At 33.2% G+C, this 12,145-nt stretch overlaps 1 long non-coding RNA gene across 1 annotated transcript in view; it reads left to right on the top strand.

Annotated features, from left to right (window-relative positions):
* LOC127712454 (uncharacterized) overlaps positions 1 to 2,180 on the top strand; it is a 2,183-nt gene extending 3 nt beyond the window's left edge. Inside the window, exons 1-2 of the long non-coding RNA XR_007987088.1 lie at positions 1 to 740; positions 1,242 to 2,180. The exon at positions 1 to 740 is cut by the window's left edge and continues 3 nt beyond it. This is a non-coding gene — a long non-coding RNA (uncharacterized LOC127712454). The remainder of the gene's footprint in view (positions 741 to 1,241) is intronic.
* Positions 2,181 to 12,145: the final 9,965 nt, after the last annotated feature.

Raw genomic sequence — 12,145 nt, 5'->3', positions numbered from 1 at the left:
AAGTTTCTAGGAATTTTATTTTTATCTTAAATTTTCCCATTTTGACAAGCTCTAATGAACAATTTCTTTTTGTGATGCATTAGAATAGGAATACAATAGGAATACAAGTGTCACAATAGAGATTTTTAATCTACCTACACAAAATATAATTGGACAAATTGCTGAAGAAAACTACAAGAATTTCATACAGGTCGACATATAAGGTAATCAATCATTTTACAGTTGATATCCTTTTCTACTAAGGTTACGCATTCCCTCAGGAAAAGCTAGTTTGGCTGTTCTATTCAGATCTTTTTTATTTTGATGTTTTTTTATGGATGTATGGCATCCTAAATGTAAGGAATAACAGTACTGTAGTTGAAGAGTTGCTGCCGTCAATTTTTGATTTCACTGTAACAAATATCTGTTTTACTGACTATAAGGTAATTCTTGTAGTTTTCTTCAGCAATTTGTCCAATTATATTTTGTGTAGGTAGATTAAAAATCTCTATTGTGACACTTTCCCTCACGGAAATGCAAACATAAGTTTAGCCTAGATAAGCATGTATACTGTTCTTCTTTTTTAGCTCACCTGGCCCGAAGGGCCAAGTGAGCTTTTCTCATCACTTGGCGTCCGTCGTCCGTCGTCCGTCGTCGTCCGGCGTCGTCCGTCGTCGGCGTAAACTTTTTACATTTTGAACTTCTTCTAGAGAACCACTGAATGGAATGAAACCAAACATGGCATGAATGTTCCTTATGAGGTGCTGACCAAGTGTTGTTACTTTGTAGCCGATCCATCATCCAAGATGGCCGCCAGCGGTGGACTTAGTTTAACATAGGACCCTATGGGAAATACATACAAATGTCTTCTTTTAGAGAACCACTGAATGCAATGAAACCAAACATGGCATGAATGTTCCTTATGAGGTGCTGACCAAGTGTTGTTACTTTGTAGCGGATCCATCATCCAAGATGGCCGCCAGCGGTGGACTTGGTTTAACATAGGACCCTATGCGAAATACATACAAATGTCTTCTTTTAGAGAACCACTGAATGGAATGAAACCAAACATGGCATGCATGTTTCTTATGAGGTGCTGACCGAGTGTTGTTACTTTGAAGCCGATCCATAATCCAAGATGGACGCCAGCGGGGGACTTAGTTTAACATAGGACCCTATGAAAAAAAATACATACAAATGTCTTCTTTTAGAGAACCACTGAATGGAATGAAACCAAACATGGTATGAATGTTCCTTATGAGGTGCTGACCAAGTGTTGTTACTTTGTAGCGGATCCATCATCCAAGATGGCCGCCAGCGGTGGACTTAGTTTAACATAGGACCCTATGGGAAATACATACAAATGTCTTCTTTTAGAGAACCACTGAATGGAATGAAACCAAACATGGCATGAATGTTCCTTATGAGGTGCTGACCAAGTGTTGTTACTTTGTAGCGGATCCATCATCCAAGATGGCCGCCAGCGGTGGACTTAGTTTAACATAGGACCCTATGGGAAATACATACAAATGTCTTCTTTTAGAGAACCACTGAATGGAATGAAACCAAACATGGCATGAATGTTTCTTATGAGGTGCTGACCGAGTGTTGTTACTTTGAAGCCGATCCATAATCCAAGATGGACGCTAGCGGTGGACTTAGTTTAACATAGGACCCTATAGGAAATACATACAAATGTCTTCTTTTAAAGAACCACTGAATGGAATGAAACCAAACATGGCATGCATGTTCCTTTTGAGGTGCTGACCAAGTCTTGTTACTTTGAAGCTGATCCTTCATCCATGATGGCCGCCAATGGGGGGACTTCCTTTAACATAAGACCCTATGGGAAATACATACAAATGCTTCTTCTAGAGGTGCACTGAATGGAATGAAACCAAAACATGGCATAAATGTTTCTTATGAGGTGCTGATTAAGTGTTGCTACTTTGTTGCCGATTTACTGTTCAAGATGGCCACCAGGATTTTTTATTAAATTACAGGACCAATATTAAACCAAATTTGGCCTCACTCATTATTAGGGTATCTGTTATGATTTTAATCTATTTTTACATGATTTCCAAAACCAAAGTAGAATCAGGTGAGCGACACAGGCTCTTGAGAGCCTCTAGTTTTCTTTTGAAATAATCCATATTTAAAGTAATAATGTGTACCTACATGTAATAAAACTAGAAATTGTCTCTCTTCATTCATTATTTCTGGTGTCACTCCAGTAAACCAATGGTTTGAAAATGCAATATTTCAGTAGTGCCACAAGGGTTTTCAGGTAGCATAAATGAAGATTAAAGTTTTTGTATCCTTAATTCCAGGCTTGTATATGGAATGTTATAGAGTACCCATGAGTTCATAGTCTTCATACTCAATTCTCATAAATAACTGAAAGACTACTGGGTATAAAATGGTAGGTTTTGTGATGCCCGATGCCCATTTGACATAATATGATGTGTAGATGTCTTTTTATATGATGTGCAGGTGTCTTTATACGCCCGTTTACGGGACTTATTATGGTATACCATTGACCGTGTGTCCGTGCGTCCGTCGTCAACATGTCGGACATTAATTCAAAAACGCTTATGCATGAAACTTTGGTGAATTGTTTATATCTATTGACGTGAGCTCCCTTTCGTTTTTTATAAATTTCAGATTTACCATTTCCGAGTTTTGGGGTTTTATTCATTAAAATAGGGGGGGGGGGTTTTCCAGTTTTCAGACAATAACTCAAAAACAATTTCACCAATTTGCAAGAAACTTTGGTGAATTGTTTATTTCTATCGACATGAGCTCCATTTTGATTTTTATAAATTTCAGACTATACGTTTCCGATTTATGGGGTTTTATTCATTACACAGAGGGGGATTTTCCAGTTTTTGGACAATAACTCAAAAAGCATTTTTTATGAAACTTTGGTAAATTGTTTATATCTATTTTTGTAAGCTCCCTTTTGATTTTTATAAATTTTCGATTTTACGTTTCCGAGTTATAAGATTTTATTTGTTTATAGTCTGACAACAGATTTACTAAGTATTGCGCAACAGCACAGTGTATTGCACAACAGCAAGAAATCTTTCATATAACCAATTTCAAGTTCTTTGACTACATTTATTCAGAAACCTATAATATATCAAATATTTAATTACAATCCAAATTCAGACCTGTATCAAGCTTGAATATTGTGTCCATTCTTGCCCCAACTGTTCAGGGTTTGACCTCTGCTGGCGTATCCAGCTGCGCTCAGCGAAGCAGTTTATTTTATCATGTCTTTGTTTAGTGTGACGCCCATTTTCACTGAACTGGTACACATTTTTGTTAAGGGGCCAGCTGAAGCCCGCCTCCGGGTGCGGGATTTTCTCGCTGTGTTGAAGACCCATTGGTGGCCTTGGGGCTTTCATGTCGATCCGGCCCCACGTCGATCCGGCCCAACGTCGATCCGGCCCATATTTAAAGTCGATCCGGCCCCAATAAAAATATATTTATAAGGAATATTAATTGTAATTCATAAATGTTATAGAATTTTATTATAATGTAAAAGGTGTACTGCAGTACGGTGAAAAAAAAGGCCTTGAACAAATATTGTCTTTACATGAGTATAAAACAGCTAGGTTGATTATGTTTTCATTACAAGTTTTCAAAATTATTGGGTATAATTATATTAAAAACGTATATAACAGAATTTAGGACAATCAAAAGACATCAACATTAATCAGCAGTAATTAGCATTTTCTTTCAACTGACTGTGATCTTTACAAGTCTTTCATCATGTGTAATAACAAATAGTTACATACACAATGGTACTAGACGATCTCAAAGCTGATACATACAAACTTTGTTCTTAAAATTTCTCAAATTGAGAAACGTTGTTTGATTTGCCGAATCCTTACTGAAAATATGCATTCAGTGTAATTGTTTGTTTATTATCTTGCAATAAAGAATAATGGATACTCATATAACTTGTTTTTATTTTATCTACACACAACTATTCAAAATATTGTCAACTTTAAAAAAATAATTTATATATTGACTACATTCGATATTACAAAAAAAAAACAAGTGTTATAGAAGCCTCTGATGTTAACTGAAAAAAAAATACCGGCAAATAATTATTATAAGACATAACACCAAACAAAAGATCAAACTATAAAGACCTTGTTGATTACGTAACTTTAATCAATCAGGATTTGATTGAATTAAGTGATTACAAGTTGCATTACCTTAGTTCACAATCATCAGACACTAGTTGAATAAACAAACCAATTATTATAGACTATTACAGGTCATTATAATGAGTTAAACTTTATAGGTTTCATTGGATTGTAAATATTTATTTATCTCTTCTAAGTGTGATTTAAATAATTAAAAATCGCCATGACATTCAAAGTTATCAAGGAAAATACCTTAATATTATTATGCTGAAGCTGCTATACAAACAGACACAATCACAACCATTTTCGTATCGACTTTTAAATTTTTTTAAATCTTTCATCTTACTGGTACTCCAATATATTCATACTTTACTGACCTGTTGTCATCCATCATTGATACTTTTTACAAATTCCATTTATACTGATTAAATGTCTATATAGTTTATTCCTTATCATTTATTATGGGGCCGGATCGACGTGGGGCGGGATCGACGTGGGCCGGATCGACTTGGGCCGGATCGACTTTGGGTCGGATTGACTTGGGGCCGGAACGACCGGATACCGCCTTGGGCTGTTTTCTGCTCTTTGGTCGGGTTGTTGTCTCTCTGACACATTCCCCATTTCCATTCTCAATTTTATTTATATGATGTGCAGATATCTTTATATGATATGTAGATAACTTTATATGATGTGTAGATGTCTTTATATCATTTTTAGATGTTTTTATATGATGCTCAGATCAGATGTCTCTATATGATGTGTTGATGCTTTTAAATTCTTTATATGATGTGCTGGTGTCTGTATATGATGTGTCGATAAAATTGAGAATGGAAACGGGGCAGATATCTTTATATGACGCGCAGATGTCTTTATATCATGTGTAGATGTCTTTATGTGGATGTCTTTATATTAGAGCATATTGATAAATAACGATGAGTGATTATTTACACGATGTTGTCTTGTTATTATATTATGTTCTTATACCGTTATAGTTCGTTGTACTTCATTAATATGATGTGCTTTCGTAGTTATTATGGCCAATAAACATGATTACGATTAGATTGATTACTGTCTACGTCAAAGCTAAATCTGTAGTTGGTCATCTTTAAATTATCAAAATATGAATAACAAATCTAACGTTGGTCTTAGTCTACAATTATCAGTGGCGGATTTACAGGGGGCATGTGCCCCCCCCCCCCCCCCCCCCCCAAGTCGGAGTCACCAAAAAATTTTCTAACATAGTTTTCAAGTATTGCTACTGTATCTGTTTATGTAGATATCTAGATCTAAAATCAAGACACAGCTTGATTTGACTTCCTAAAGTGGTCAATTAACCCCAGCTTCAACATGCGTGATTTATGACAACTTATCGATGGGTGTGTAAATATTGACACCTTTGTGTAATGTCTATATCCAAAAGCATTTATGTAAACTACATGTACATCTACATGCTGATTGGAATTAATATGAATATATTTATTGATTTCTAATACAATATGACAGGATCAAGATCGATTAACAAGAGAAATCTTCTGATCAGAAAAGAAATTACCAACTAAAATCGGTCTGAAAAGAATATGTAAAAATAGACGTTTAGTGTCAGGAATGTTAGTATCGATATGAGATACGTCTTTATTACCAAACACTCACATTGTATACGGTTTCTGGGGAATGTGTCTTTCTCAGAACAGTAACAAACGATTTTTTTTCAATGCATACAGCATTTTTTTAAACTGAATGTCGTGTTTTTTCCCCTTATTTTTTTATGGAAACCAATGATTTGTCTTTAAAAAAACCTCCCCCCTCCACAAAACATGAATGGTCTGTGCCTTATATATATATCATTAATAAAATGATATTGTATTTTAAGAAAACCTATACTCATATTTGAGACAAAGAGCAATAAAAGCGCTGTTCCTTTGCTTATTGTGTGTTTTTTGCTGTGCATGTACTGATTTTGTGTCGTGGATGGATACCCCATATCCTTTCTTTTTCTATTATAGTACAGTAATATGTGTATACACATTTTTTTCTTGTTTTAATTACCGTGAATGAGGGTATGAATGGGGTTTACAGATTAGAGAATAATGATCAAAAAGTAAAGACTAGAAAAAAATGTGCCCAAAAAATATAGAAAACAGATTAAAGGTGTGATGAACTATAAAGAATAGAGGACAATTGGCAGCAAATAAAAGAGTAGAAAGAAATGGATCCAAAAATAATGAAAAGATATAGAAATGAAGACCCGACCCCCCCTCCACGACCACCATCATCCCCAATACATGACACTACCACCACCCACACTCGCATATATACATATCTAAACAAATCTTTAATTATGGTTTCATGGTGCCCCCCAGACCGAGGTTCTTGATCCGCCCCTGATTATAAGCCTCATCGTTTGGCGTCCGTCGTCGTCGTCCGTCATCCATTAACTTTTACAAAAATCTTCTCTGAAAAACTACTCTGCCAAATTTAACCAAACTTGTTATTACATTTGCAAACTATAAAAGATAGATATATATATACACTTTAAGAAGCGAAAATCATCAGCAAGATAAGATCTTCAAATTAGTAAAATTTTGCAGAAATTGTTAGTAGACTCTTGATTTCGCTAAAATGACGATATGTTTTGTTTTTACCAGAAGGTTCAATACCACAAAAGAAAGGTTGGGATTGATTTTGGGGGTTAGGGTACCAACAGTTTAGGAATTGGGGACCAAAAAATGGCCAAAAACAAGCATTTTTGTAGTTTCCGGACAATAACTTGTGTGTAAGTGTATGAATCTCTCTGAAATTGTACCACAAGGTTCCATATCACAAAGGGAAGGCTGGGATTGAGTTAGGGGGTAATTGCCCAAAACATTTATAAATAAGGGGCAAAAAGGGGCCAAAAACAACCATTTTTCAAGTTTCCAGACAATAACTTGTGTTAAAGTTTATTGAACTCTCTGAAATTGTACATTTTTCCTGAAAAGAAAATTATCTTCTAAATTTTCAAAAAAAAATTGGGGGATGTTGGTTCAAATTTTTTTGGGGGGTTCAAATTTATTTGGGGGTTTCATATTTTTTATTTGTTCAAAATTTTGAAATTTCAAATTTAAAAAAAATAATTTTTTTAGGGGGGATTTTTTTTCATAATTTTTTGTTTTTTTCCCCAAAATTTGCCATTTTTACATTGATTATTTATCTGATTTATATATAAAAGCAACAAAAAATGATATGGCAGGAGATACACACCAAACAGGGTGTGTAAATTATTATGTACAACAGATTAACTAAGTATTGTGCAACAGCACAGTATTGCGCAATAGCAAGAAATCTTCAATTGAAAATAAATACAAATCTTTTAACCAATTTCAATGGGATTAAATTTTTGGGGTTTTCTAACTTTTATTACTATTTTGGATATTGGGCCTCATTTTTAAATTGGTCTACATTGAGGACCAAAGGGTCCAAAATGAAAGTTTGTTAGATTTCATCAAAAACTGAATTATACTCTATGATATGCTGAATCTTACTGTGCATTTAGATTTTTTATTTTGGGCAAATCCATATTAAGGTTTGAAGGGTCCAAAATTGAACTTTGTTTGATTTCAACTGAAATTAAATTTTTTGTGTTTTTTTATATGTTGTTATATTTTGGATATCGGACCATACTAGGTAAATTAAATGTCCCAATTCAAATTTTTAAGATCTTTGACCACATTTTTTTTGTGTCAGAAACCTATATTATGTCAAAAATTTGATCACAATCCTAATTTAGACAGTATCAAGCTTGAATATTGTGTCCAAACTTACCCCAACTGTTTCAGGGTTCGACCTCTGCGCTCGGCGATGCATTTTATTGTTAAATGTTTTGGAGAAAAACGAAAGAAGATAACTGTTAGCAGAAAAAATTATCAGCTATTGTAAGATTTACGAATATGTTTGAATATTAAGATTTGTATACTAAGGCCGACACACTGGTGAATTTTTAACGTGCGACACAGTTTGCAAGAAAACTTATCGCCCTACCCGGACACATTATCTGATTGAGTTAACCAGTGTTACTCCTTAATGCTTAGCGGAGAAGCAATTACTAATTTAATTTAATTAAATATAAATTTTTATCCCGGCCGGGATTGGATAGAACCCACAACCTCCTGCACTCAAGGCAATAACGCGACCACGAGACCACCGAGGCGGTATGAATCATAAAGATAGAGTAAATATTATAGTTTCATTTTTGCTCTGTCGTAATGTAATTTAATCAGATTCCGAAAGTAATAATGGTTATTTATCTTATTTTGTTCTTAATTTAAGTTTTTAAATTTGAAGAATTTTATCCTTCATTTATTTTATAAGATAGAGTTATCTACATTTTTAATAATCAAGTCCACATTTTTGTTATGCACGGGATTTGTATACAAGACATGTAAATCCTTGAAGTTAAATTGTACTTTTATTGAGTAAAATTTTAGGCTTTATTATCCAAAAAAGCAGTTTTATTCCAATTGATGATATTTGGGTAATTTCTATCGGTTCTGGGGGCCTCGGTGGCCGAGTGGTCTAAGTAGTTACTACTGTAATCACTAGCCAGTCGATCAACCGGACGCGGAAACCTATTTATAACCTGTAAAATATTAAGGATGTAAAATCAAAGTTAAAAAAGGAAATTATTAAAAAAGAAAGCATTCAACAATGAACCCCAGTATTTACAAAATGTTCCATAATTCAAAAGAAAATGCTGCTTATGGCCTAATTAATAACAAAACGAAGACAAAATCCTAATTTTTTTTAAAATGTTAGATAAAAAACACAAAAACATGATTATCATAGAATAATTTACATTCAAAATGTAAAATGCTCTTTAAAAAAAAAAATTTGCATTTTGATCTAATTTTTATTTATTTATATATTTTTTTTTTAACTAAATTTGCTATCCTTTTTCGCGGCGACAAGATATGTTCTAAAATAAAGATGACAAGCTTTCAAAACCATAAAACTTTTACAAGTTTCGTAAATTTATTGAACCCTTCCTCAAACGTATTTTAAGTTTAATTAACACCTTATTTTTTTTAGGAAACATATGAATGGTTATGCATCTTCTTCACATCTTATAGAGAATCACAAATCTTTTTGTAATCAAACAAAAATCACCATTTTCTGTTTCAAAAGTCCTATTTTGGTGGAAGGTGTTTTATAATTTTTCATTCTTCTCATATTTTCAAGTTAATATTAGCTTGTGATGCATTTATTTGCAACTTTGAAACTCATTCAGTTTAAAGGGAAACTTCGCAAAAAAATGAAAAATTGATATTATGTTCATTCTGTATAAAAAAGCACAAATTCATAAATATTAAAGTTTTATTCTGCTATATAAGAGATCACCATCGATTTTAAATTTAGAGTATCAATTCTCTGCATGCGGCCATTTTGACATCTTCTCGGTTTAGAAACCACGATATATCTATAAACCACAAAGGACCAAAACCAGCAGTAACCTAACGTAGTCGTAATTGCGTGTCGATATCTTGTCATGCGTACAGTTGTTTTATCCGACAAGAAAAGCATAAACAGTTTCCCGGGTAACAAAAATGATTATAATAGACATGGTTGTGCAACCTTTCCTAACTAACATGATACGGAAAATGTAATTATTTTTTTTAAATAACTATGGTCTGTCGTATTTAAACTTGTTTTTTTTACCAAGGATTTGTATTTGTTACTATACAAATCCTTGTATTACTAAGTTTTGAAACAAGAAATTTATATGGGAATTAGTTAAAAAGTCAAAGTTCAAAGTCATAAATAAGTGTCCCGTGTATAATTGTTTTCGAAAATCTAATTTGTTCATAATTCTTTTATGTATAATAAACTTTTATGTAATAAACCAAGTGTTGAAGACCGTACTTTGACCTATAATGGTTTACTTTTGTAAATTGACAATTTGTGACTTGGATGGAGAGTTGTCTCATTAGCACTCATACCACATTTTCTTATATCTAATTATTTAAATAAATTCAGATCTTCCCTTATCTGATCACCAGCATGGCTAAAGGAATTATTCCCAGAGGTATTGTGAGGTGACACGTCCAGGTATTCATGCGATTTCCTGTCAGGCTTAAAAACTCTTATTACACAATTACATAAAGCAAGTTCATGCATCCCTTCATTTCTAAGGGTATTGATCAGTGTACACGGCCGATAACTTGTAACGTTCCATTTTGAAACTATCAGGTGTAATATACATCTTTGTCTTGCGTGTCCGATCGTGATATACTAGTCATTACTAAACACATACGCTTGTTTATAAATAACATTTCTGGTGTAAAGAATGATATTTATGAAAATCTAAATAATTCCAAAAAAAGATTTGATAAAATTTTTCCAAGGGTAAATTGTGGAAATGTAAGTATATACTCGTTGTCAATAATGATGGACATTTTGAAACATACAAATATTGATTTAACAAAAATGTACGCACTTGTCGATCATTGGTTAGACAAGTGCGTACATTTTTGTTAAATCCTAGATAGAAAGTTACGGAACTATAGATAGTCGCAATTAAAAATATATACATGTTTTTGAATATAACAGAGAAACATCCAGAACCAATTTGATTTAAATACAGGTTGATATCTTACTTGCTTTGGTTCATCGAAGTTATGGACATAGTAAAATCACAGATTTATATTTCATTTAGATTGTTCTCGAACAGTTAAAGAATTTCGTCATCATCACAATTGATGAGTATAATGTATAATGATATGAACATATGGTTCTAAAAGTACATTATGCTAACTATTCCCAAATGTTGCACTTATGCATAAAATATTAAATGAGAGTAATATGAGAGAAAATATAAATACGAAAAGTCGCATATCTGGTAAAAGAAAGTCTCACTGGCAACTATAGAATTTCACGTACAATTGTCATTCTTAATCGAAATAACGGACAGTCATTAAAATACATGCATGTACACTTTGACAAAAAGAGGTGCCGCAGTTGCATATTATTCATCATAAATCTATTTCAAGTATATACTTTCCTGTCATTCTTATGAGTTAACGCAGAGACATGTATTTATACATCTCTAGTTAACGACAATCAACCATATAAATATTTGAATCTGATGTGACTTACCGTTCATCTCTTTCTTTTTTCTACTTTTTTTTTTTTTTTTTATTTGGGCAGGTACACAAACATTGTAATGTTAGATATACTGTTCCCAGGTTGGGAGGGGGCGGTGGTTGGAGGTAAAGTATATTGAAAGTTACAAAATAAGAACGTTGTATTTATGAATTTACATGAATAATTCTGATCTTGGACGTAGGTTTCTTTTTTTTTAGTTCAGTGATTTAAATTGAGAGAAAAAAATCTAGTCAGAATTTAAATCGTACCGGCAATTTCCACCTAAGACTCCTCTAAAATCATGAATGGTCACGCTTCACAATCATCAGAATTTTCTTTGCATTGGTACATTCTGTATCGGTAGTGATTTACCTTGACATTTCCGGGTATAACAGAGCTACTTGTATATTACCTGTATGTGGTTAGGTGACGTCCCATGGGGTCTTACGTATACAGGTTCACATTGGTTTCTGATAACAAGGTTTTATGACATTCACACATCTGCATGTTCTGTATACCAAATTCTTATCTTATTTTCAGACCAAACGAGGATGTGACTATTTTCCAGGAAAAATATGGAGTATCAAAGTATCAAATTAATTTCGGGATTTTTTTCTTTCTTCGTATCAAATCACAGAAATTTAAAGAATATACTGCTTGTCCGCTTGAGGTGTATTCTTGTCAGTTAAGACTGACATATATGTATCTGGTATAGAGTGGGTTTATGAATGAATGATAAGTCTTTCAAAGGTACAAGATATAAAGCACATTGAAAATTGATTCCACCGGTCTGTCTCCATTCAAAAAAGGAAAGTTGACGTTATATTGATTCTGTTATTTTTTTTAAACATCGTTGGTCAAATAGCTAAAGTATGTATACGTTGTGAGAT

The sequence above is a fragment of the Mytilus californianus genome, unplaced genomic scaffold, assembly GCF_021869535.1.
Source record: "Mytilus californianus isolate M0D057914Y unplaced genomic scaffold, xbMytCali1.0.p SCAF_8, whole genome shotgun sequence".
NCBI lineage: Eukaryota > Metazoa > Mollusca > Bivalvia > Mytilida > Mytilidae > Mytilus > Mytilus californianus.
This window is presented reverse-complemented; position numbering and strand designations above follow the sequence as displayed.